This window comes from Somniosus microcephalus, unplaced genomic scaffold (genome assembly GCF_052327205.1).
Source record: "Somniosus microcephalus isolate GS21.2 unplaced genomic scaffold, FLI_Smic_1.0 unresolved_chr5, whole genome shotgun sequence".
Lineage (NCBI taxonomy): Eukaryota > Metazoa > Chordata > Chondrichthyes > Squaliformes > Somniosidae > Somniosus > Somniosus microcephalus.
Window position 1 is genome coordinate 14,031,746 of NW_028225183.1, and position 22,660 is coordinate 14,054,405.

Sequence of the window (22,660 nt, forward strand, 5' to 3'; positions counted from 1 at the left end):
AGACAAAGTTTGCAGATGATGATCAGGTACATTAATTGGCAGAATATGACGAGTGGTGTCTCTGATTGATCACTTTTGGGAACTCAACTAATCACCGATTTCTTTAACGACTTACTTGATGGGATTGAGAGCCACACATTCAAGTTTGAGGATGACAAATAAGATAGGCGGCATTATAATCAGTTGAGATGGAAGCAAGAAATTTGACCAGATATTCATAGATTAAGTGAATGTGCAATTTTCTGGCAAATTGATTTAAATATTAGCAAGTGTGACGTGATTCACTGCCGATCTTTATAGGAGTATTTAGAATACACTCCTTATAATGTTAAGCTGGAAACAGTTGAGATCCAAATAGACTTGTGTCCCTGTACAAATGTTATTAAATGGTCATGGACAGGTACAGAAAAGATTCAAAAAGCTAATTGAAAAGTGATACTTATATCTGTAGGATTACAATATAAGAGGGTGAAATGATGCCACAGCTGTACATAGCACTGGTTAGGCCACAGCTGCGGTACTGTGTTCAATTCTTGGCATCACAGCTTGGGAGTGTATTATTAGGCTTAAAAAGTGAAGGAGACATAGAGTCCAAGGGACAAATTACAACGGGATATTGCACAAACTCGGGTTTTTTTCCTGGAATTTAGAAGCTTAAGTGGTGATTTGATTGAAGTATTCACGATATTAAGAGGAAATGCCAGTGTAGATAGCGAGAAGCTATTTCTGAGGATTGACCCATCTGGGAGAAGGGGCCATAGCCTCAACATTAGATCCAAGCGTTTCAGGAGAGAAATTTGTGTGACAGAAATTTGTAACACACTTCCGCAAACAGCAAATAAAGCTGGGCCAGTTGTCAATTTTGAACTTGAGATTGAGAGATGTTTGTTAACCAAAGGTATTAAGGGATCTGGAGCAAAGGAATGCAAACGGATATCGATCGATGACTTAATTAAATGGCAGAAAGGCTCCAGGCATGAAATGGCCTGCTCCTGTTGTTATTTTCTTTGCTAAATGATCAAAGTGCGAAAGTAAAGTTGAGTATCGCGATTTAAAACAGCGCCCGAACAGGGACTTGAACCCTGCACCCTCAAATTAAAAGTCTGATGCTTTACCGACTGAGCTATCCGGGCTTTTGCAATTAAAAGCTCACAAAACTACTTTCATTGGCTGCAGTGGATCATTGCATCTCCGACAAATTCAATTTACTTGTCCATAATCCAACCTGTGCAGCACATTTCTCCCACAAATCCAGATTGACTGCCTCAGACCAGCATCACTTCAGAAATATTAACACACCCACAAAAGACACGCTCGTTAGCAGCGGAGTCAGATGTGACAAGTGCCGTCCCCCAGATATCTATATTAGATCATCAACTGTTCACCGTATTTATGACTGACTTGGATGGAGCAATGGAGCACTGTACATCATATTATGAAGATCGCACTAAGTTAGACGGTCCGCTCGTAGTGCAGTTGGGAAATGTAGGTAACCAAATGGACAGAGACAGACACAGTAAGCCGGCCAAAACAAATGCAAATCGAGTTCAATGTACGCAAGTGTGACACCAGCCACTTTGGAACAAAGTAATATAGTTCTGAGTATTTTCTCAATAATGGGAAGCTATTAACTGTTGAGGAGCAAAGAGGTTTATGAGTCCCAGTTCAAAAATTATTATTAGCTTGTAGACATGGAGCAAAGACATTTGATAAAGTCCCGCATATGGGACATTGGGCTAAATTTGAAACGCATGTAATTGAAGGCAAATTATTTGCCTGGTTAGGAAATTGGTGGCACGGCAGGAGACAAAGTTTGCAGATGATGATCAGGTACATTAATTGGCAGAATATGACGAGTGGTGTCTCTGATTGATCACTTTTGGGAACTCAACTAATCACCGATTTCTTTAACGACTTACTTGATGGGATTGAGAGCCACACATCCAAGTTTGAGGATGACAAATAAGATAGGCGGCATTATAATCAGTTGAGATGGAAGCAAGAAATTTGACCAGATATTCATAGATTAAGTGAATGTGCAATTTTCTGGCAAGTGTGACGTGATTCACTGCCGATCTTTATAGGAGTATTTAGAATACACTCCTTATAATGTTAAGCTGGAAACAGTTGAGATCCAAATAGACTTGTGTCCCTGTACAAATATTACTAAATCGTCATAGACAGGTACAGAAAAGATTCAAAAAGCTAATTGAAAAGTGATACTTATATCTGTAGGATTACAATATAAGAGGGTGAAATGATGCCACAGCTGTACGTAGCACTGGTTAGGCCACAGCTGCGGTACTGTGTTCAATTCTTGGCATCACAGCTTGGGAATGTATTATTAGGCTTAAAAAGTGAAGGAGACATGGAGTCCAAGGGACAAATTACAACGGGATATTGCACAAACTCGGGTTTTTTTCCTGGAATTTAGAAGCTTAAGTGGTGATTTGATTGAAGTATTCACGATATTAAGAGGAAATGCCAGTGTAGATAGCGAGAAGCTATTTCTGAGGATTGACCCATCTGGGAGAAGGGGCCATAGCCTCAACATTAGATCCAAGCGTTTCAGGAGAGAAATTTGTGTGACAGAAATTTGTAACACACTTCTGCAAACAGCAAATAAAGCTGGGCCAGTTGTCAATTTTGAACTTGAGATTGAGAGATGTTTGTTAACCAAAGGTATTAAGGGATCTGGAGCAAAGGAATGCAAACGGATATCGATCGATGACTTAATTAAATGGCAGAAAGGCTCCAGGCATGAAATGTCCTGCTCCTGTTGTTATTTTTTTTGCTAAATGATCAAAGTGCGAATGTAAAGTTGAGTATCGCGATTTAAAACAGCGCCCGAACAGAGACTTGAACCCTAGACCCTCAAATTAAAAGTCTGATGCTCTACCGACTGAGCTATCCGGGCTCTTGCAATTCAAAGCTAACAAAAGTACTTTCATTGGCTGCAGTGCATCATTGCATCTCCGACAAATTCAATTTACTTGTCCATAATCCAACCTGTACAGCACATTTCTCCCACAAACCCAGATTGACTGCCTCAGACCAGCATCACTTCAGAAATATTAACACACCCACAAAAGTCACGTACGTTAGCAGCGGAGTCAGATGTGACAAGTGCCGTCCCCCAGATATCTGTATTAGATCATCAACTGTTCACCGTATTTATGACTGACTTGGATGGAGCAATGTACATCATATTTTGAAGATCGCACTAAGTTAGACGGTCCGCTCGTAGTGCAGTTGGGAAATGGAGGTAACCAAATGGACAGAGACAGTAAGCCGGCCAAAACAAATGCAAATCGAGTTCAATGTACGCAAGTGTGACACCAGCCACTTTGGAACAAAGTAATATAGTTCTGAGTATTTTCTCAATAATGGGAAGCTATTAACTGTTGAGGAGCAAAGAGGTTTATGAGTCCCAGTTCAAAAAATATTATTAGCTTGTAGACATGGAGCAAAGACATTTGATAAAGTCCCGCATATGGGACATTGGGCTAAATTTGAAACGCATGTAATTGAAGGCAAATTATTTGCCTGGTTAGGAAATTGGTGGCACGGCAGGAGACAAAGTTTGCAGATGATGATCAGGTACATTAATTGGCAGAATATGACGAGTGGTGTCTCTGATTGATCACTTTTGGGAACTCAACTAATCACCGATTTCTTTAACGACTTACTGGATGGGATTGAGAGCCACACATCCAAGTTTGAGGATGACAAATAAGATAGGCGGCATTATAATCAGTTGAGATGGAAGCAAGAAATTTGACCAGATATTCATAGATTAAGTGAATGTGCAATTTTCTGGCAAGTATGACGTGATTCACTGCCGATCTTTATAGGAGTATTTAGAATACACTCCTTATAATGTTAAGCTGGAAACAGTTGAGATCCAAATAGACTTGTGTCCCTGTACAAATATTACTAAATCGTCATAGACAGGTACAGAAAAGATTCAAAAAGCTAATTGAAAAGTGATACTTATATCTGTAGGATTACAATATAAGAGGGTGAAATGATGCCACAGCTGTACGTAGCACTGGTTAGGCCACAGCTGCGGTACTGTGTTCAATTCTTGGCATCACAGCTTGGGAATGTATTATTAGGCTTAAAAAGTGAAGGAGACATGGAGTCCAAGGGACAAATTACAACGGGATATTGCACAAACTCGGGTTTTTTTCCTGGAATTTAGAAGCTTAAGTGGTGATTTGATTGAAGTATTCACGATATTAAGAGGAAATGCCAGTGTAGATAGCGAGAAGCTATTTCTGAGGATTGACCCATCTGGGAGAAGGGGCCATAGCCTCAACATTAGATCCAAGCGTTTCAGGAGAGAAATTTGTGTGACAGAAATGTGTAACACACTTCTGCAAACAGCAAATAAAGCTGGGCCAGTTGTCAATTTTGAACTATTTGTTAACCAAAGGTATTAAGGGATCTGGAGCAAAGGAATGCAAACGGATATCGATCGATGACTTAATTAAATGGCAGAAAGGCTCCAGGCATGAAATGGACTGCTCCTGTTGTTATTTTCTTTGCTAAATAATCAAAGTGCGAATGTAAAGTTGAGTATCGCGATTTAAAACAGCGCCCGAACAGGGACTTGAACCCTGGACCCTCAGATTAAAAGTCTGATGCTCTACCGACTGAGCTATCCGGGCTTTTGCAATTCAAAGCTCACAAAAGTACTTTCATTGGCTGCAGTGCATCATTGCATCTCCGACAAATTCAATTTACTTGTCCATAATCCAACCTGTACAGCACATTTCTCCCACAAATCCAGATTGACTGCCTCAGACCAGCATCACTTCAGAAATATTAACACACCCACAAAAGTCACGCTCGTTAGCAGCGGACTCAGATGTGACAAGTGCCGTCCCCCAGATATCTGAATTACATCATCAACTGTTCACCGTATTTATGACTGACTTGGATGGAGCACTGTACATCATATTTTGAAGATCGCACTAAGTTAGACGGTCCGCTCGTAGTGCAGTTGGGAAATGGAGGTAACCAAATGGACAGAGACAGTAAGCCGGCCAAAACAAATGCAAATCGAGTTCAATGTACGCAAGTGTGACACCAGCCACTTTGGAACAAAGTAATATAGTTCTGAGTATTTTCTCAATAATGGGAAGCTATTAACTGTTGAGGAGCAAAGAGGTTTATGAGTCCCAGTTCAAAAATTATTATTAGCTTGTAGACATGGAGCAAAGACATTTGATAAAGTCCCGCATATGGGACATTGGGCTAAATTTGAAACGCATGTAATTGAAGGCAAATTATTTACCTGGTTAGGAAATTGGTGGCACGGCAGGAGACAAAGTTTGCAGATGATGATCAGGTACATTAATTGGCAGAATATGACGAGTGGTGTCTCTGATTGATCACTTTTGGGAACTCAACTAATCACCGATTTCTTTAACGACTTACTTGATGGGATTGAGAGCCACACATTCAAGTTTGAGGATGACAAATAAGATAGGCGGCATTATAATCAGTTGAGATGGAAGCAAGAAATTTGACCAGATATTCATAGATTAAGTGAATGTGCAATTTTCTGGCAAATTGATTTAAATATTAGCAAGTGTGACGTGATTCACTGCCGATCTTTATAGGAGTATTTAGAATACACTCCTTATAATGTTAAGCTGGAAACAGTTGAGATCCAAATAGACTTGTGTCCCTGTACAAATGTTATTAAATGGTCATGGACAGGTACAGAAAAGATTCAAAAAGCTAATTGAAAAGTGATACTTATATCTGTAGGATTACAATATAAGAGGGTGAAATGATGCCACAGCTGTACATAGCACTGGTTAGGCCACAGCTGCGGTACTGTGTTCAATTCTTGGCATCACAGCTTGGGAGTGTATTATTAGGCTTAAAAAGTGAAGGAGACATAGAGTCCAAGGGACAAATTACAACGGGATATTGCACAAACTCGGGTTTTTTTCCTGGAATTTAGAAGCTTAAGTGGTGATTTGATTGAAGTATTCACGATATTAAGAGGAAATGCCAGTGTAGATAGCGAGAAGCTATTTCTGAGGATTGACCCATCTGGGAGAAGGGGCCATAGCCTCAACATTAGATCCAAGCGTTTCAGGAGAGAAATTTGTGTGACAGAAATTTGTAACACACTTCCGCAAACAGCAAATAAAGCTGGGCCAGTTGTCAATTTTGAACTTGAGATTGAGAGATGTTTGTTAACCAAAGGTATTAAGGGATCTGGAGCAAAGGAATGCAAACGGATATCGATCGATGACTTAATTAAATGGCAGAAAGGCTCCAGGCATGAAATGGCCTGCTCCTGTTGTTATTTTCTTTGCTAAATGATCAAAGTGCGAAAGTAAAGTTGAGTATCGCGATTTAAAACAGCGCCCGAACAGGGACTTGAACCCTGCACCCTCAAATTAAAAGTCTGATGCTTTACCGACTGAGCTATCCGGGCTTTTGCAATTAAAAGCTCACAAAACTACTTTCATTGGCTGCAGTGGATCATTGCATCTCCGACAAATTCAATTTACTTGTCCATAATCCAACCTGTGCAGCACATTTCTCCCACAAATCCAGATTGACTGCCTCAGACCAGCATCACTTCAGAAATATTAACACACCCACAAAAGACACGCTCGTTAGCAGCGGAGTCAGATGTGACAAGTGCCGTCCCCCAGATATCTATATTAGATCATCAACTGTTCACCGTATTTATGACTGACTTGGATGGAGCAATGGAGCACTGTACATCATATTATGAAGATCGCACTAAGTTAGACGGTCCGCTCGTAGTGCAGTTGGGAAATGTAGGTAACCAAATGGACAGAGACAGACACAGTAAGCCGGCCAAAACAAATGCAAATCGAGTTCAATGTACGCAAGTGTGACACCAGCCACTTTGGAACAAAGTAATATAGTTCTGAGTATTTTCTCAATAATGGGAAGCTATTAACTGTTGAGGAGCAAAGAGGTTTATGAGTCCCAGTTCAAAAATTATTATTAGCTTGTAGACATGGAGCAAAGACATTTGATAAAGTCCCGCATATGGGACATTGGGCTAAATTTGAAACGCATGTAATTGAAGGCAAATTATTTGCCTGGTTAGGAAATTGGTGGCACGGCAGGAGACAAAGTTTGCAGATGATGATCAGGTACATTAATTGGCAGAATATGACGAGTGGTGTCTCTGATTGATCACTTTTGGGAACTCAACTAATCACCGATTTCTTTAACGACTTACTTGATGGGATTGAGAGCCACACATCCAAGTTTGAGGATGACAAATAAGATAGGCGGCATTATAATCAGTTGAGATGGAAGCAAGAAATTTGACCAGATATTCATAGATTAAGTGAATGTGCAATTTTCTGACAAGTGTGACGTGATTCACTGCCGATCTTTATAGGAGTATTTAGAATACACTCCTTATAATGTTAAGCTGGAAACAGTTGAGATCCAAATAGACTTGTGTCCCTGTACAAATATTACTAAATCGTCATAGACAGGTACAGAAAAGATTCAAAAAGCTAATTGAAAAGTGATACTTATATCTGTAGGATTACAATATAAGAGGGTGAAATGATGCCACAGCTGTACGTAGCACTGGTTAGGCCACAGCTGCGGTACTGTGTTCAATTCTTGGCATCACAGCTTGGGAATGTATTATTAGGCTTAAAAAGTGAAGGAGACATGGAGTCCAAGGGACAAATTACAACGGGATATTGCACAAACTCGGGTTTTTTTCCTGGAATTTAGAAGCTTAAGTGGTGATTTGATTGAAGTATTCACGATATTAAGAGGAAATGCCAGTGTAGATAGCGAGAAGCTATTTCTGAGGATTGACCCATCTGGGAGAAGGGGCCATAGCCTCAACATTAGATCCAAGCGTTTCAGGAGAGAAATTTGTGTGACAGAAATTTGTAACACACTTCTGCAAACAGCAAATAAAGCTGGGCCAGTTGTCAATTTTGAACTTGAGATTGAGAGATGTTTGTTAACCAAAGGTATTAAGGGATCTGGAGCAAAGGAATGCAAACGGATATCGATCGATGACTTAATTAAATGGCAGAAAGGCTCCAGGCATGAAATGTCCTGCTCCTGTTGTTATTTTTTTTGCTAAATGATCAAAGTGCGAATGTAAAGTTGAGTATCGCGATTTAAAACAGCGCCCGAACAGAGACTTGAACCCTAGACCCTCAAATTAAAAGTCTGATGCTCTACCGACTGAGCTATCCGGGCTCTTGCAATTCAAAGCTAACAAAAGTACTTTCATTGGCTGCAGTGCATCATTGCATCTCCGACAAATTCAATTTACTTGTCCATAATCCAACCTGTACAGCACATTTCTCCCACAAACCCAGATTGACTGCCTCAGACCAGCATCACTTCAGAAATATTAACACACCCACAAAAGTCACGTACGTTAGCAGCGGAGTCAGATGTGACAAGTGCCGTCCCCCAGATATCTGTATTAGATCATCAACTGTTCACCGTATTTATGACTGACTTGGATGGAGCAATGTACATCATATTTTGAAGATCGCACTAAGTTAGACGGTCCGCTCGTAGTGCAGTTGGGAAATGGAGGTAACCAAATGGACAGAGACAGTAAGCCGGCCAAAACAAATGCAAATCGAGTTCAATGTACGCAAGTGTGACACCAGCCACTTTGGAACAAAGTAATATAGTTCTGAGTATTTTCTCAATAATGGGAAGCTATTAACTGTTGAGGAGCAAAGAGGTTTATGAGTCCCAGTTCAAAAAATATTATTAGCTTGTAGACATGGAGCAAAGACATTTGATAAAGTCCCGCATATGGGACATTGGGCTAAATTTGAAACGCATGTAATTGAAGGCAAATTATTTGCCTGGTTAGGAAATTGGTGGCACGGCAGGAGACAAAGTTTGCAGATGATGATCAGGTACATTAATTGGCAGAATATGACGAGTGGTGTCTCTGATTGATCACTTTTGGGAACTCAACTAATCACCGATTTCTTTAACGACTTACTGGATGGGATTGAGAGCCACACATCCAAGTTTGAGGATGACAAATAAGATAGGCGGCATTATAATCAGTTGAGATGGAAGCAAGAAATTTGACCAGATATTCATAGATTAAGTGAATGTGCAATTTTCTGGCAAGTATGACGTGATTCACTGCCGATCTTTATAGGAGTATTTAGAATACACTCCTTATAATGTTAAGCTGGAAACAGTTGAGATCCAAATAGACTTGTGTCGCTGTACAAATATTACTAAATCGTCATAGACAGGTACAGAAAAGATTCAAAAAGCTAATTGAAAAGTGATACTTATATCTGTAGGATTACAATATAAGAGGGTGAAATGATGCCACAGCTGTACGTAGCACTGGTTAGGCCACAGCTGCGGTACTGTGTTCAATTCTTGGCATCACAGCTTGGGAATGTATTATTAGGCTTAAAAAGTGAAGGAGACATGGAGTCCAAGGGACAAATTACAACGGGATATTGCACAAACTCGGGTTTTTTTCCTGGAATTTAGAAGCTTAAGTGGTGATTTGATTGAAGTATTCACGATATTAAGAGGAAATGCCAGTGTAGATAGCGAGAAGCTATTTCTGAGGATTGACCCATCTGGGAGAAGGGGCCATAGCCTCAACATTAGATCCAAGCGTTTCAGGAGAGAAATTTGTGTGACAGAAATTTGTAACACACTTCTGCAAACAGCAAATAAAGCTGGGCCAGTTGTCAATTTTGAACTTGAGATTGAGAGATGTTTGTTAACCAAAGGTATTAAGGGATCTGGAGCAAAGGAATGCAAACGGATATCGATCGATGACTTAATTAAATGGCAGAAAGGCTCCAGGCATGAAATGGCCTGCTCCTGTTGTTATTTTTTTTGCTAAATGATCAAAGTGCGAATGTAAAGTTGAGTATCGCGATTTAAAACAGCGCCCGAACAGGGACTTGAACCCTAGACCCTCAAATTAAAAGTCTGATGCTCTACCGACTGAGCTATCCGGGCTTTTGCAATTCAAAGCTAACAAAAGTACTTTCATTGGCAAAAGTGCATCATTGCATCTCCGACAAATTCAATTTACTTGTCCATAATCCAACCTGTACAGCACATTTCTCCCACAAACCCAGATTGACTGCCTCAGACCAGCATCACTTCAGAAATATTAACACACCCACAAAAGTCACGTACGTTAGCAACGGAGTCAGATGTGACAAGTGCCGTCCCCCAGATATCTGTATTAGATCATCAACTGTTCACCGTATTTATGACTGACTTGGATGGAGCAATGTACATCATATTTTGAAGATCGCACTAAGTTAGACGGTCCGCTCGTAGTGCAGTTGGGAAATGGAGGTAACCAAATGGACAGAGACAGTAAGCCGGCCAAAACAAATGCAAATCGAGTTCAATGTACGCAAGTGTGACACCAGCCACTTTGGAACAAAGTAATATAGTTCTGAGTATTTTCTCAATAATGGGAAGCTATTAACTGTTGAGGAGCAAAGAGGTTTATGAGTCCCAGTTCAAAAAATATTATTAGCTTGTAGACATGGAGCAAAGACATTTGATAAAGTCCCGCATATGGGACATTGGGCTAAATTTGAAACGCATGTAATTGAAGGCAAATTATTTGCCTGGTTAGGAAATTGGTGGCACGGCAGGAGACAAAGTTTGCAGATGATGATCAGGTACATTAATTGGCAGAATATGACGAGTGGTGTCTCTGATTGATCACTTTTGGGAACTCAACTAATCACCGATTTCTTTAACGACTTACTGGATGGGATTGAGAGCCACACATCCAAGTTTGAGGATGACAAATAAGATAGGCGGCATTATAATCAGTTGAGATGGAAGCAAGAAATTTGACCAGATATTCATAGATTAAGTGAATGTGCAATTTTCTGGCAAGTGTGACGTGATTCACTGCCGATCTTTATAGGAGTATTTAGAATACACTCCTTATAATGTTAAGCTGGAAACAGTTGAGATCCAAATAGACTTGTGTCCCTGTACAAATATTACTAAATCGTCATAGACAGGTACAGAAAAGATTCAAAAAGCTAATTGAAAAGTGATACTTATATCTGTAGGATTACAATATAAGAGGGTGAAATGATGCCACAGCTGTACGTAGCACTGGTTAGGCCACAGCTGCGGTACTGTGTTCAATTCTTGGCATCACAGCTTGGGAATGTATTATTAGGCTTAAAAAGTGAAGGAGACATGGAGTCCAAGGGACAAATTACAATGGGATATTGCACAAACTCGGGTTTTTTTCCTGGAATTTAGAAGCTTAAGTGGTGATTTGATTGAAGTATTCACGATATTAAGAGGAAATGCCAGTGTAGATAGCGAGAAGCTATTTCTGAGGATTGACCCATCTGGGAGAAGGGGCCATAGCCTCAACATTAGATCCAAGCGTTTCAGGAGAGAAATTTGTGTGACAGAAATGTGTAACACACTTCTGCAAACAGCAAATAAAGCTGGGCCAGTTGTCAATTTTGAACTATTTGTTAACCAAAGGTATTAAGGGATCTGGAGCAAAGGAATGCAAACGGATATCGATCGATGACTTAATTAAATGGCAGAAAGGCTCCAGGCATGAAATGGACTGCTCCTGTTGTTATTTTCTTTGCTAAATAATCAAAGTGCGAATGTAAAGTTGAGTATCGCGATTTAAAACAGCGCCCGAACAGGGACTTGAACCCTAGACCCTCAAATTAAAAGTCTGATGCTCTACCGACTGAGCTATCCGGGCTTTTGCAATTCAAAGCTAACAAAAGTACTTTCATTGGCTGCAGTGCATCATTGCATCTCCGACAAATTCAATTTACTTGTCCATAATCCAACCTGTACAGCACATTTCTCCCACAAACCCAGATTGACTGCCTCAGACCAGCATCACTTCAGAAATATTAACACACCCACAAAAGTCACGTACGTTAGCAACGGAGTCAGATGTGACAAGTGCCGTCCCCCAGATATCTGTATTAGATCATCAACTGTTCACCGTATTTATGACTGACTTGGATGGAGCAATGTACATCATATTTTGAAGATCGCACTAAGTTAGACGGTCCGCTCGTAGTGCAGTTGGGAAATGGAGGTAACCAAATGGACAGAGACAGTAAGCCGGCCAAAACAAATGCAAATCGAGTTCAATGTACGCAAGTGTGACACCAGCCACTTTGGAACAAAGTAATATAGTTCTGAGTATTTTCTCAATAATGGGAAGCTATTAACTGTTGAGGAGCAAAGAGGTTTATGAGTCCCAGTTCAAAAAATATTATTAGCTTGTAGACATGGAGCAAAGACATTTGATAAAGTCCCGCATATGGGACATTGGGCTAAATTTGAAACGCATGTAATTGAAGGCAAATTATTTGCCTGGTTAGGAAATTGGTGGCACGGCAGGAGACAAAGTTTGCAGATGATGATCAGGTACATTAATTGGCAGAATATGACGAGTGGTGTCTCTGATTGATCACTTTTGGGAACTCAACTAATCACCGATTTCTTTAACGACTTACTGGATGGGATTGAGAGCCACACATCCAAGTTTGAGGATGACAAATAAGATAGGCGGCATTATAATCAGTTGAGATGGAAGCAAGAAATTTGACCAGATATTCATAGATTAAGTGAATGTGCAATTTTCTGGCAAGTGTGACGTGATTCACTGCCGATCTTTATAGGAGTATTTAGAATACACTCCTTATAATGTTAAGCTGGAAACAGTTGAGATCCAAATAGACTTGTGTCCCTGTACAAATATTACTAAATCGTCATAGACAGGTACAGAAAAGATTCAAAAAGCTAATTGAAAAGTGATACTTATATCTGTAGGATTACAATATAAGAGGGTGAAATGATGCCACAGCTGTACGTAGCACTGGTTAGGCCACAGCTGCGGTACTGTGTTCAATTCTTGGCATCACAGCTTCGGAATGTATTATTAGGCTTAAAAAGTGAAGGAGACATGGAGTCCAAGGGACAAATTACAATGGGATATTGCACAAACTCGGGTTTTTTTCCTGGAATTTAGAAGCTTAAGTGGTGATTTGATTGAAGTATTCACGATATTAAGAGGAAATGCCAGTGTAGATAGCGAGAAGCTATTTCTGAGGATTGACCCATCTGGGAGAAGGGGCCATAGCCTCAACATTAGATCCAAGCGTTTCAGGAGAGAAATTTGTGTGACAGAAATGTGTAACACACTTCTGCAAACAGCAAATAAAGCTGGGCCAGTTGTCAATTTTGAACTATTTGTTAACCAAAGGTATTAAGGGATCTGGAGCAAAGGAATGCAAACGGATATCGATCGATGACTTAATTAAATGGCAGAAAGGCTCCAGGCATGAAATGGACTGCTCCTGTTGTTATTTTCTTTGCTAAATAATCAAAGTGCGAATGTAAAGTTGAGTATCGCGATTTAAAACAGCGCCCGAACAGGGACTTGAACCCTGGACCCTCAGATTAAAAGTCTGATGCTCTACCGACTGAGCTATCCGGGCTTTTGCAATTCAAAGCTCACAAAAGTACTTTCATTGGCTGCAGTGCATCATTGCATCTCCGACAAATTCAATTTACTTGTCCATAATCCAACCTGTACAGCACATTTCTCCCACAAATCCAGATTGACTGCCTCAGACCAGCATCACTTCAGAAATATTAACACACCCACAAAAGTCACGCTCGTTAGCAGCGGACTCAGATGTGACAAGTGCCGTCCCCCAGATATCTGAATTACATCATCAACTGTTCACCGTATTTATGACTGACTTGGATGGAGCACTGTACATCATATTTTGAAGATCGCACTAAGTTAGACGGTCCGCTCGTAGTGCAGTTGGGAAATGGAGGTAACCAAATGGACAGAGACAGTAAGCCGGCCAAAACAAATGCAAATCGAGTTCAATGTACGCAAGTGTGACACCAGCCACTTTGGAACAAAGTAATATAGTTCTGAGTATTTTCTCAATAATGGGAAGCTATTAACTGTTGAGGAGCAAAGAGGTTTATGAGTCCCAGTTCAAAAATTATTATTAGCTTGTAGACATGGAGCAAAGACATTTGATAAAGTCCCGCATATGGGACATTGGGCTAAATTTGAAACGCATGTAATTGAAGGCAAATTATTTACCTGGTTAGGAAATTGGTGGCACGGCAGGAGACAAAGTTTGCAGATGATGATCAGGTACATTAATTGGCAGAATATGACGAGTGGTGTCTCTGATTGATCACTTTTGGGAACTCAACTAATCACCGATTTCTTTAACGACTTACTTGATGGGATTGAGAGCCACACATTCAAGTTTGAGGATGACAAATAAGATAGGCGGCATTATAATCAGTTGAGATGGAAGCAAGAAATTTGACCAGATATTCATAGATTAAGTGAATGTGCAATTTTCTGGCAAATTGATTTAAATATTAGCAAGTGTGACGTGATTCACTGCCGATCTTTATAGGAGTATTTAGAATACACTCCTTATAATGTTAAGCTGGAAACAGTTGAGATCCAAATAGACTTGTGTCCCTGTACAAATGTTATTAAATGGTCATGGACAGGTACAGAAAAGATTCAAAAAGCTAATTGAAAAGTGATACTTATATCTGTAGGATTACAATATAAGAGGGTGAAATGATGCCACAGCTGTACATAGCACTGGTTAGGCCACAGCTGCGGTACTGTGTTCAATTCTTGGCATCACAGCTTGGGAGTGTATTATTAGGCTTAAAAAGTGAAGGAGACATAGAGTCCAAGGGACAAATTACAACGGGATATTGCACAAACTCGGGTTTTTTTCCTGGAATTTAGAAGCTTAAGTGGTGATTTGATTGAAGTATTCACGATATTAAGAGGAAATGCCAGTGTAGATAGCGAGAAGCTATTTCTGAGGATTGACCCATCTGGGAGAAGGGGCCATAGCCTCAACATTAGATCCAAGCGTTTCAGGAGAGAAATTTGTGTGACAGAAATTTGTAACACACTTCCGCAAACAGCAAATAAAGCTGGGCCAGTTGTCAATTTTGAACTTGAGATTGAGAGATGTTTGTTAACCAAAGGTATTAAGGGATCTGGAGCAAAGGAATGCAAACGGATATCGATCGATGACTTAATTAAATGGCAGAAAGGCTCCAGGCATGAAATGGCCTGCTCCTGTTGTTATTTTCTTTGCTAAATGATCAAAGTGCGAAAGTAAAGTTGAGTATCGCGATTTAAAACAGCGCCCGAACAGGGACTTGAACCCTGCACCCTCAAATTAAAAGTCTGATGCTTTACCGACTGAGCTATCCGGGCTTTTGCAATTAAAATCTCACAAAACTACTTTCATTGGCTGCAGTGGATCATTGCATCTCCGACAAATTCAATTTACTTGTCCATAATCCAACCTGTGCAGCACATTTCTCCCACAAATCCAGATTGACTGCCTCAGACCAGCATCACTTCAGAAATATTAACACACCCACAAAAGACACGCTCGTTAGCAGCGGAGTCAGATGTGACAAGTGCCGTCCCCCAGATATCTATATTAGATCATCAACTGTTCACCGTATTTATGACTGACTTGGATGGAGCAATGGAGCACTGTACATCATATTATGAAGATCGCACTAAGTTAGACGGTCCGCTCGTAGTGCAGTTGGGAAATGTAGGTAACCAAATGGACAGAGACAGACACAGTAAGCCGGCCAAAACAAATGCAAATCGAGTTCAATGTACGCAAGTGTGACACCAGCCACTTTGGAACAAAGTAATATAGTTCTGAGTATTTTCTCAATAATGGGAAGCTATTAACTGTTGAGGAGCAAAGAGGTTTATGAGTCCCAGTTCAAAAATTATTATTAGCTTGTAGACATGGAGCAAAGACATTTGATAAAGTCCCGCATATGGGACATTGGGCTAAATTTGAAACGCATGTAATTGAAGGCAAATTATTTGCCTGGTTAGGAAATTGGTGGCACGGCAGGAGACAAAGTTTGCAGATGATGATCAGATACATTAATTGGCAGAATATGACGAGTGGTGTCTCTGATTGATCACTTTTGGGAACTCAACTAATCACCGATTTCTTTAACGACTTACTTGATGGGATTGAGAGCCACACATCCAAGTTTGAGGATGACAAATAAGATAGGCGGCATTATAATCAGTTGAGATGGAAGCAAGAAATTTGACCAGATATTCATAGATTAAGTGAATGTGCAATTTTCTGGCAAGTGTGACGTGATTCACTGCCGATCTTTATAGGAGTATTTAGAATACACTCCTTATAATGTTAAGCTGGAAACAGTTGAGATCCAAATAGACTTGTGTCCCTGTACAAATATTACTAAATCGTCATAGACAGGTACAGAAAAGATTCAAAAAGCTAATTGAAAAGTGATACTTATATCTGTAGGATTACAATATAAGAGGGTGAAATGATGCCACAGCTGTACGTAGCACTGGTTAGGCCACAGCTGCGGTACTGTGTTCAATTCTTGGCATCACAGCTTGGGAATGTATTATTAGGCTTAAAAAGTGAAGGAGACATGGAGTCCAAGGGACAAATTACAACGGGATATTGCACAAACTCGGGTTTTTTTCCTGGAATTTAGAAGCTTAAGTGGTGATTTGATTGAAGTATTCACGATATTAAGAGGAAATGCCAGTGTAGATAGCGAGAAGCTATTTCTGAGGATTGACCCATCTGGGAGAAGGGGCCATAGCCTCAACATTAGATCCAAGCGTTTCAGGAGAGAAATTTGTGTGACAGAAATTTGTAACACACTTCTGCAAACAGCAAATAAAGCTGGGCCAGTTGTCAATTTTGAACTTGAGATTGAGAGATGTTTGTTAACCAAAGGTATTAAGGGATCTGGAGCAAAGGAATGCAAACGGATATCGATCGATGACTTAATTAAATGGCAGAAAGGCTCCAGGCATGAAATGGCCTGCTCCTGTTGTTATTTTTTTTGCTAAATGATCAAAGTGCGAATGTAAAGTTGAGTATCGCGATTTAAAACAGCGCCCGAATAGGGACTTGAACCCTAGACCCTCAAATTAAAAGTCTGATGCTCTACCGACTGAGCTATCCGGGCTTTTGCAATTCAAAGCTAACAAAAGTACTTTCATTGGCTGCAGTGCATCATTGCATCTCCGACAAATTCAATTTACTTGTCCATAATCCAACCTGTACAGCACATTTCTCCCACAAACCCAGATTGACTGCCTCAGACCAGCATCACTTCAGAAATATTAACACACCCACAAAAGTCACGTACGTTAGCAGCGGAGTCAGATGTGGCAAGTGCCGTCCCCCAGATATCTGTATTAGATCATCAACTGTTCACCGTATTTATGACTGACTTGGATGGAGCAATGTACATCATATTTTGAAGATCGCACTAAGTTAGACGGTCCGCTCGTAGTGCAGTTGGGAAATGGAGGTAACCAAATGGACAGAGACAGTAAGCCGGCCAAAACAAATGCAAATCGAGTTCAATGTACGCAAGTGTGACACCAGCCACTTTGGAACAAAGTAATATAGTTCTGAGTATTTTCTCAATAATGGGAAGCTATTAACTGTTGAGGAGCAAAGAGGTTTATGAGTCCCAGTTCAAAAAATATTATTAGCTTGTAGACATGGAGCAAAGACATTTGATAAAGTCCCGCATATGGGACATTGGGCTAAATTTGAAACGCATGTAATTGAAGGCAAATTATTTGCCTGGTTAGGAAATTGGTGGCACGGCAGGAGACAAAGTTTGCAGATGATGATCAGGTACATTAATTGGCAGAATATGACGAGTGGTGTCTCTGATTGATCACTTTTGGGAACTCAACTAATCACCGATTTCTTTAACGACTTACTGGATGGGATTGAGAGCCACACATCCAAGTTTGAGGATGACAAATAAGATAGGCGGCATTATAATCAGTTGAGATGGAAGCAAGAAATTTGACCAGATATTCATAGATTAAGTGAATGTGCAATTTTCTGGCAAGTGTGACGTGATTCACTGCCGATCTTTATAGGAGTATTTAGAATACACTCCTTATAATGTTAAGCTGGAAACAGTTGAGATCCAAATAGACTTGTGTCCCTGTACAAATATTACTAAATCGTCATAGACAGGTACAGAAAAGATTCAAAAAGCTAATTGAAAAGTGATACTTATATCTGTAGGATTACAATATAAGAGGGTGAAATGATGCCACAGCTGTACGTAGCACTGGTTAGGCCACAGCTGCGGTACTGTGTTCAATTCTTGGCATCACAGCTTGGGAATGTATTATTAGGCTTAAAAAGTGAAGGAGACATGGAGTCCAAGGGACAAATTACAACGGGATATTGCACAAACTCGGGTTTTTTTCCTGGAATTTAGAAGCTTAAGTGGTGATTTGATTGAAGTATTCACGATATTAAGAGGAAATGCCAGTGTAGATAGCGAGAAGCTATTTCTGAGGATTGACCCATCTGGGAGAAGGGGCCATAGCCTCAACATTAGATCCAAGCGTTTCAGGAGAGAAATTTGTGTGACAGAAATGTGTAACACACTTCTGCAAACAGCAAATAAAGCTGGGCCAGTTGTCAATTTTGAACTTGAGATTGAGAGATATTTGTTAACCAAAGGTATTAAGGGATCTGGAGCAAAGGAATGCAAACGGATATCGATCGATGACTTAATTAAATGGCAGAAAGGCTCCAGGCATGAAATGGACTGCTCCTGTTGTTATTTTCTTTGCTAAATGATCAAAGTGCGAATGTAAAGTTGTGTATCGCGATTTAAAACAGCGCCCGAACAGGGACTTGAACCCTGGACTCTCAGATTAAAAGTCTGATGCTCTACCGACTGAGCTATCCGGGCTCTTGCAATTCAAAGCTCACAAAAGTACTTTCATTGGCTGCAGTGCATCATTGCATCTCCGACAAATTCAATTTACTTGTCCATAATCCAACCTGTACTGCACATTTCTCCCACAAATCCGGATTGACTGCCTCAGACCAGCATCACTTCAGAAATATTAACACACCCACAAAAGTCACGTACGTTAGCAGCGGAGTCAGATGTGACAAGTGCCGTCCCCCAGATATCTGTATTAGATCATCAACTGTTCACCGTATTTATGACTGACTTGGATGGAGCACTGTACATCATATTTTGAAGATCGCTCTAAGTTAGACGGTCCGCTCGTAGTGCAGTTGGGAAATGGAGGTAACCAAATGGACAGAGACAGACACAGTAAGCCGGCCAAAACAAATGCAAATCGAGTTCAATGTACGCAAGTGTGACACCAGCCACTTTGGAACAAAGTAATATAGTTCTGAGTATTTTCTCAATAATGGGAAGCTATTAACTGTTGAGGAGCAAAGAGGTTTATGAGTCCCAGTTCAAAATTATTATTAGCATGTAGACATGGAGCAAAGACATTTGATAAAGTCCCGCATATGGGACATTGGGCTAAATTTGAAACGCATGTAATTGAAGGCAAATTATTTGCCTGGTTAGGAAATTGGTGGCACGGCAGGAGACAAAGTTTGCAGATGATGATCAGGTACATTAATTGGCAGAATATGACGAGTGGTGTCTCTGATTGATCACTTTTGGGAACTCAACTAATCACCGATTTCTTTAACGACTTACTTGATGGGATTGAGAGCCACACATCCAAGTTTGAGGATGACAAATAAGATAGGCGGCATTATAATCAGTTGAGATGGAAGCAAGAAATTTGACCAGATATTCATAGATTAAGTGAATGTGCAATTTTCTGGCAAGTGTGACGTGATTCACTGCCGATCTTTATAGGAGTATTTAGAATACACTCCTTATAATGTTAAGCTGGAAACAGTTGAGATCCAAATAGACTTGTGTCCCTGTACAAATATTACCAAATCGTCATAGACAGGTACAGAAAAGATTCAAAAAGCTAATTGAAAAGTGATACTTATATCTGTAGGATTACAATATAAGAGGGTGAAATGATGCCACAGCTGTACGTAGCACTGGTTAGGCCACAGCTGCGGTACTGTGTTCAATTCTTGGCATCACAGCTTGGGAATGTATTATTAGGCTTAAAAAGTGAAGGAGACATGGAGTCCAAGGGACAAATTACAACGGGATATTGCACAAACTCGGGTTTTTTTCCTGGAATTTAGAAGCTTAAGTGGTGATTTGATTGAAGTATTCACGATATTAAGAGGAAATGCCAGTGTAGATAGCGAGAAGCTATTTCTGAGGATTGACCCATCTGGGAGAAGGGGCCATAGCCTCAACATTAGATCCAAGCGTTTCAGGAGAGAAATTTGTGTGACAGAAATGTGTAACACACTTCTGCAAACAGCAAATAAAGCTGGGCCAGTTGTCAATTTTGAACTTGAGATTGAGAGATATTTGTTAACCAAAGGTATTAAGGGATCTGGAGCAAAGGAATGCAAACGGATATCGATCGATGACTTAATTAAATGGCAGAAAGGCTCCAGGCATGAAATGGACTGCTCCTGTTGTTATTTTCTTTGCTAAATGATGAAAGTGCGAATGTAAAGTTGAGTATCGCGATTTAAAACAGCGCCCGAACAGGGACTTGAACCCTGGACTCTCAGATTAAAAGTCTGATGCTCTACCGACTGAGCTATCCGGGCTCTTGCAATTCAAAGCTCACAAAAGTACTTTCATTGGCTGCAGTGCATCATTGCATCTCCGATAAATTCAATTTACTTGTCCATAATCCAACCTGTACTGCACATTTCTCCCACAAATCCAGATTGACTGCCTCAGACCAGCATCACTTCAGAAATATTAACACACCCACAAAAGTCACGTACGTTAGCAGCGGAGTCAGATGTGACAAGTGCCGTCCCCCAGATATCTGTATTAGATCATCAACTGTTCACCGTATTTATGACTGACTTGGATGGAGCAATGGAGCACTATACATCATATTTTGAAGATCGCACTAAGTTAGACGGTCCGCTCGTGGTGCAGTTGGGAAATGGAGGTAACCAAATGGACAGAGACAGACACAGTAAGCCGGCCAAAACAAATGCAAATCGAGTTCAATGTACGCAAGTGTGACACCAGCCACTTTGGAACAAAGTAATATAGTTCTGAGTATTTTCGCAATAATGGGAAGCTATTAACTGTTGAGGAGCAAAGAGGTTTATGAGTCCCAGTTCAAAATTATTATTAGCATGTAGACATGGAGCAAAGACATTTGATAAAGTCCCGCATATGGGACATTGGGCTAAATTTGAAACGCATGTAATTGAAGGCAAATTATTTGCCTGGTTAGGAAATTGGTGGCACGGCAGGAGACAAAGTTTGCAGATGATGATCAGGTACATTAATTGGCAGAATATGACGAGTGGTGTCTCTGATTGATCACTTTTGGGAACTCAACTAATCACCGATTTCTTTAACGACTTACTTGATGGGATTGAGAGCCACACATCCAAGTTTGAGGATGACAAATAAGATAGGCGGCATTATAATCAGTTGAGATGGAAGCAAGAAATTTGACCAGATATTCATAGATTAAGTGAATGTGCAATTTTCTGGCAAGTGTGACGTGATTCACTGCCGATCTTTATAGGAGTATTTAGAATACACTCCTTATAATGTTAAGCTGGAAACAGTTGAGATCCAAATAGACTTGTGTCCCTGTACAAATATTACCAAATCGTCATAGACAGGTACAGAAAAGATTCAAAAAGCTAATTGAAAAGTGATACTTATATCTGTAGGATTACAATATAAGAGGGTGAAATGATGCCACAGCTGTACGTAGCACTGGTTAGGCCACAGCTGCGGTACTGTGTTCAATTCTTGGCATCACAGCTTGGGAATGTATTATTAGGCTTAAAAAGTGAAGGAGACATGGAGTCCAAGGGACAAATTACAACGGGATATTGCACAAACTCGGGTTTTTTTCCTGGAATTTAGAAGCTTAAGTGGTGATTTGATTGAAGTATTCACGATATTAAGAGGAAATGCCAGTGTAGATAGCGAGAAGCTATTTCTGAGGATTGACCCATCTGGGAGAAGGGGCCATAGCCTCAACATTAGATCCAAGCGTTTCAGGAGAGAAATTTGTGTGACAGAAATGTGTAACACACTTCTGCAAACAGCAAATAAAGCTGGGCCAGTTGTCAATTTTGAACTTGAGATTGAGAGATATTTGTTAACCAAAGGTATTAAGGGATCTGGAGCAAAGGAATGCAAACGGATATCGATCGATGACTTAATTAAATGGCAGAAAGGCTCCAGGCATGAAATGGACTGCTCCTGTTGTTATTTTCTTTGCTAAATAATCAAAGTGCGAATGTAAAGTTGAGTATCGCGATTTAAAACAGCGCCCGAACAGGGACTTGAACCCTGGACCCTCAGATTAAAAGTCTGATGCTCTACCGACTGAGCTATCCGGGCTTTTGCAATTCAAAGCTCACAAAAGTACTTTCATTGGCTGCAGTGCATCATTGCATCTCCGACAAATTCAATTTACTTGTCCATAATCCAACCTGTACAGCACATTTCTCCCACAAATCCAGATTGACTGCCTCAGACCAGCATCACTTCAGAAATATTAACACACCCACAAAAGTCACGTACGTTAGCAGCGGAGTCAGATGTGACAAGTGCCGTCCCCCAGATATCT

General features: G+C 40.3%; 11 non-coding genes across 11 annotated transcripts; all 11 read right to left on the minus strand.

Annotated features, from left to right (window-relative positions):
- Positions 1 to 1,060: 1,060 nt before the first annotated feature.
- Positions 1,061 to 1,133, minus strand: trnak-uuu (transfer RNA lysine (anticodon UUU)). Its single transcript has one exon. It is a non-coding gene; the product is annotated as a tRNA-Lys (tRNA).
- A 3,467-nt stretch (positions 1,134 to 4,600) lies between these two features.
- Positions 4,601 to 4,673, minus strand: trnak-uuu (transfer RNA lysine (anticodon UUU)). Its single transcript has one exon. It is a non-coding gene; the product is annotated as a tRNA-Lys (tRNA).
- Positions 4,674 to 6,390: 1,717 nt separating this feature from the next.
- On the minus strand, positions 6,391 to 6,463 carry trnak-uuu (transfer RNA lysine (anticodon UUU)). Its single transcript has one exon. It is a non-coding gene; the product is annotated as a tRNA-Lys (tRNA).
- Positions 6,464 to 9,944: 3,481 nt separating this feature from the next.
- trnak-uuu (transfer RNA lysine (anticodon UUU)) lies at positions 9,945 to 10,017 on the minus strand. The gene has a single exon. It is a non-coding gene; the product is annotated as a tRNA-Lys (tRNA).
- Positions 10,018 to 11,700: 1,683 nt separating this feature from the next.
- trnak-uuu (transfer RNA lysine (anticodon UUU)) lies at positions 11,701 to 11,773 on the minus strand. The gene has a single exon. It is a non-coding gene; the product is annotated as a tRNA-Lys (tRNA).
- Positions 11,774 to 13,456: 1,683 nt separating this feature from the next.
- On the minus strand, positions 13,457 to 13,529 carry trnak-uuu (transfer RNA lysine (anticodon UUU)). Its single transcript has one exon. It is a non-coding gene; the product is annotated as a tRNA-Lys (tRNA).
- A 1,717-nt stretch (positions 13,530 to 15,246) lies between these two features.
- trnak-uuu (transfer RNA lysine (anticodon UUU)) lies at positions 15,247 to 15,319 on the minus strand. The gene has a single exon. It is a non-coding gene; the product is annotated as a tRNA-Lys (tRNA).
- A 1,711-nt stretch (positions 15,320 to 17,030) lies between these two features.
- On the minus strand, positions 17,031 to 17,103 carry trnak-uuu (transfer RNA lysine (anticodon UUU)). The gene has a single exon. It is a non-coding gene; the product is annotated as a tRNA-Lys (tRNA).
- A 1,697-nt stretch (positions 17,104 to 18,800) lies between these two features.
- trnak-uuu (transfer RNA lysine (anticodon UUU)) lies at positions 18,801 to 18,873 on the minus strand. Its single transcript has one exon. It is a non-coding gene; the product is annotated as a tRNA-Lys (tRNA).
- Positions 18,874 to 20,575: 1,702 nt separating this feature from the next.
- On the minus strand, positions 20,576 to 20,648 carry trnak-uuu (transfer RNA lysine (anticodon UUU)). Its single transcript has one exon. It is a non-coding gene; the product is annotated as a tRNA-Lys (tRNA).
- A 1,710-nt stretch (positions 20,649 to 22,358) lies between these two features.
- Positions 22,359 to 22,431, minus strand: trnak-uuu (transfer RNA lysine (anticodon UUU)). The gene has a single exon. It is a non-coding gene; the product is annotated as a tRNA-Lys (tRNA).
- Between the last annotated feature and the right edge of the window lie 229 nt (positions 22,432 to 22,660).